The sequence below is a fragment of the Amaranthus tricolor genome, chromosome 13 (assembly GCF_026212465.1).
Source record: "Amaranthus tricolor cultivar Red isolate AtriRed21 chromosome 13, ASM2621246v1, whole genome shotgun sequence".
Classification (NCBI taxonomy): Eukaryota; Viridiplantae; Streptophyta; class Magnoliopsida; order Caryophyllales; family Amaranthaceae; genus Amaranthus; species Amaranthus tricolor.
In genome coordinates, this window is record NC_080059.1 from 4,420,633 (window position 1) to 4,425,000 (window position 4,368).

Genomic DNA, 4,368 nt, shown 5'->3' on the forward strand with positions numbered 1-4,368 from the left:
ACTCCATGTTTTACTCCGAGGTTTTTGTTTGAAATAATTAATTCCTTTAGTAAAATAATTCCATAAAAAGTGGAGTAAAAATAGGAGAGTTTTACTCCACTAGAGAAAACGTGTATGACTTGTTTAATGGAGATATTTTAATTTCAGTTTGCTATTTTTTAGGAGAAAATATCTAATCTTTTTAATAGCTATTTTATCTAATTGTTTTATAAGAAAAAATATATCTTTTCAATTATGATTTTATTAAATATTTTTATGGGATTATTTGAAAAGAATTTATATAAAACAAAATTATATTTTATGGTGAAAAGATTTCTTATAAAACAAAATTATGTTTTACGTAAATTAAAAAGCGGTTGTTGGAAAAGTAAAAGGGGAATTAATTACATTATATTTACACTTTTCTAAATATAAGAGTCATGAAAGTTATATAACTAATGGGAAGTAGTGGGAAGTTAACTTACCGAAAATAGCTTTTCTCATTCTTGTATAAAAGACTTCCTTTAATCAATTAGAAAGTGAGTCTCCACAACTCCACCTTGGGGTATTCACTCCTTAAGAGTGTTTACTTCATTAAAGAATGGGCTTCATAAATATTGAGTTTCACGTAATATCCTAAATACATATATGAAGTCTATTCCTAAAGTTCTTGTCATGTAATGGTATGTGCTGTTTCACAAGTATATTAATATAATCTGTAGTTTCATTATACGTAGAGTTATATGCTCATCCAACGATGAGTTTGTACTTCGAGAGAAGTGTAGAGAATTTGAGTGAATTCTTGTACTTTGGAGAGAAGGGTTTTTGAGAGAAATGTTGTGTAGCAGGAGCGGCACTCTCGTTACATAATTAACATTAATAATTATACTTAAGATAAATAATGCGGAAGTGTAAAACGCCGAACTGCTAAAAACCATTTGAAATAAAAAAATGTTCAAAACATAAGTAAAAATATATCTTACAACTGAGAAAATATAAAATAAGGTTTACTTAAATACGATAAAAAAACATAAGTACAATATAGTCATCAAGTAAAATCATTGAAGCTAAGTCCTCGATAGAATAATTAAAGTTGCGGCCTGGATCGAAACCTGAGCTAATTTTTCCTGCAAAATACTGTCATCCATAATACGGATGACAGCCGATTAAATCGATCAGCGATAAAGCCGAGTAAAATTTTCTCAACAAGCTTATGATGCGATAGTTAAATCATGCTTACAAAATAATCATCAAGCACAATATAGAAGGTTATTACTCATTATTGACCTTTACTAAGCCATTAAGTTACATTCTCAATACTTGCAGAAGTTCATTACTGCTACTAAATACTTGGTAACCTTAATGCTTATTTAATCAAGTTCAATTAAGCCTCATAGCTTTACCATCATAGCACATCACAAGATCACAACAATAATGACAACTGATATATGTAAGGGTCTGGTTAGGTGAGGACCATAGTCCTAAACCCTAACTGTAGTGGGAGTCGTCACTCCTCTCAATACTGTTATGCTCAAGACTTCACAGGATGAGTTTTTCTCGGACCCCCTGTCTGACACCGCATTTTACGTGCCGGCTAACACGGACGCCGGGATTTTACATGCCGGTCCATGGTTCGACGTTACCTTACTATCAGAGTCATACAATCAATATCATGCAATATCAAACAAGACTCTAAACCAAAATAGTTTACATTCTTATAAGTCAAACTTCCACTAGTCAAATTTTTGACAATTCTACCCTTTTAATAGAAACAAATTACTAGTATCTAATAAATTAATATTAATTAAATAACAAATTTTCGTAGCTATACTAAGATTCCTGAGGCTAAACTAAGTCATTATTGTGTCATAAATAATCATAACAGTCAAGGGTAATATTTCTAAGTACTTAATAACATATTTTATCAAATAACTAGTAAAATAGTAAAACGGATCTATCATCACTATAAAAATAACATAATCCGACAAATTATTAAGGGTCCAAAATCTATATGAAATGAGTTTTAGAGAAAAACAATGCTAAGCATTTTAACAAATTTGTTTGACTATTTTACCAATAAATCGATTAAAAATTTATCAAAACACTAAGATGATATGAAATCATTTTAAACACATAAGTTTATTTAACTAGTAAAATTCATATATATTTATATTATCATATTAATCAAAAATTTCCATATATATGACTCTTTTTTCGAGTGTCCCAAAAGTATTATTGTTTTGACAAAAATATCACTAAACTGGATATGACTTTAATATTACCATATAAAGTTTAAATGACTAAAATAAGATCATGTTGATCATGCTTTTATATTATCAAGTAACCATAAATAAATATCACATAACGAGAGAGTTAAGAAAATGTGTACCATTTTCCTCCGAAGGTGGTGCTAAACCAAGTAAGAGAATAATAATAGGATAATAAGAACTTAAGGAAATAAGCTCCAAAAGAGAAAGTCTTCAAGGTTCCAAGCTTCAAAGAAGTAGATCTTCAATTACCCAAAAGAAAATGATATCCAAGCTCCAAAAGATAATACTTGACTTTTCAAAAGTTGATGATTATTGGCTTAAGAAGTGATAAGATCAAGCTCCATCTTCATTTGATTCTTCAACAAATAAAAAGGGTATAAATTTAGTAAGATGTTAATGAAGTGAAGATATAAGAAAGAATGGTAGAAAGATTTGATGATGGGGGTGCAAGTGATCTCATGGCTAAGGAGGGGTATTTATAATGGGTTTTGGGCAACTTTTTAGTTCATAAGATTGTATGAAAAAGAAGGTTAACTTGTGTAAGTGATTTAGAGTGTGTAAGTGAATGTGTAAGAGTTGGAGTGTGTAAGTGGATGTGTAAGAATTTGGAGTGTAGAAGAAGGATAACTTGTGTAAGGAAATGGTGATAGCTTGTGTAAGTGATGAACATTATGGATTGATGTAGAAAGGATTTTGATTCATCAAATTTTTGTTCTAGTTTATGCTAGTGAAATGTTTTAGATTAATGGGAAAGTATGATTAAGGTTTGATTATGAAAATATGATAGTTTACTTAGAAAATTTTAGTTAAAACTATACTTAAAGTTAATAAGAAAAATATAGTTAATTTTTAGGTATAAAATAATTAAATCAAAGTTGTAAAGTTAAAATGATAAGTAGTAAAGTTAGTTTAAGAAAACGAAATTTAAACGTAACGTTTTAATAAAACCGTAAATATAATATTAAAATTTTACTTTTCGTAGTATAAAATAATAAAATAATATTTTAGTGCTTATAAAGAAATTTAAGAATATATATATATTTTTAAGTTTAATATTTGGAAGAAATTACAAAAATCGGAATAAGGTTTAGGAATTAAAGGTGATTTGAATTAGATAACCAAAGGATTAGGAATTCGAAAAGAAATTTTGGAATAATTAATCGGAAGATTAAGATTAAAAAATTTGAGCCTGTTACAACTCTTTCCCCCTTTAGACAGTTTCGGGAAACTAGGACTTACCAAAAAGGTTAGGATAACGCTCTCTCATGTCGATCTCTTTTTCCCAAGTCGCCTCTTCAACCCCGTGGTTTGACCACAAAACCTTGACCAATGGAATGCTCGAATTTCTCAAATCTTTTACTCGGGTATCTAAGATCCTGATTGGTCGTTCCTCATACACCAAAGACTCCTCAATCAAAAGTGGCTCGTGAGCTAGAACATGAGACGGATCGTGAACATACTTCCTCAACTGTGAAACATGGAACACATTATGAACTTTTGCTAAACTTGGAGGTAAAGCCAACTCATAAGAAACTTCCCCGACTCTCCTTAGGATCTCAAAAGGTCCAATAAATTTTGGACTCAACTTTCCTCGAACTCCAAAACGCTGGACACCCCTTGTAGGTGAAACCTTTAGGAAAACCTTGTCGCCAACCTCAAATTGCAACATCTTTCGACAATTATCAGCATAACTCTTTTGTCGGCTCTGTGCTGCTCTCATGTTCTGTTGAACAATCTTCAGAGCATCAATGGATTCCTGAATCACATCTGGACCTTCGGGAATGGTCCTATCCATCAAATCCCAACACAAAGGTACTCGACACTTCCTTCCATAAAGAGCTTCATACGGTGCCATCCTAATACTAGATTGGAAACTGTTGTTGTAGGCGAACTCCACCATCGGCAATTTATCTTCCCAAGAACCCTTAAAGTCCAACACACAACATCTCAAAAGATCCTCTAAAGTCTGAATAGTTCTCTCAGTCTGACCATCAGTCGCAGGATGAAAAGCAGTACTCAAGCACAACTTAGTCCCAAAAGCTTACTGCAACTTTTCCCAAAACCTCGATAAAAACTTCGGATCCCTATCCGAAACAATAGTCCTCGGAACACCATGAAG

At 31.5% G+C, this 4,368-nt stretch overlaps 1 long non-coding RNA gene across 1 annotated transcript; it reads right to left on the minus strand.

The window, feature by feature from the left end:
* Window positions 1–834: 834 nt before the first annotated feature.
* On the minus strand, window positions 835–3,572 carry LOC130797549 (uncharacterized). Its single transcript, XR_009038891.1, has 3 exons — window positions 3,489–3,572; window positions 2,369–2,605; window positions 835–1,116 (listed from the first exon to the last, which is right to left on the minus strand). It is a non-coding gene; the product is annotated as an uncharacterized LOC130797549 (long non-coding RNA).
* Window positions 3,573–4,368: the final 796 nt, after the last annotated feature.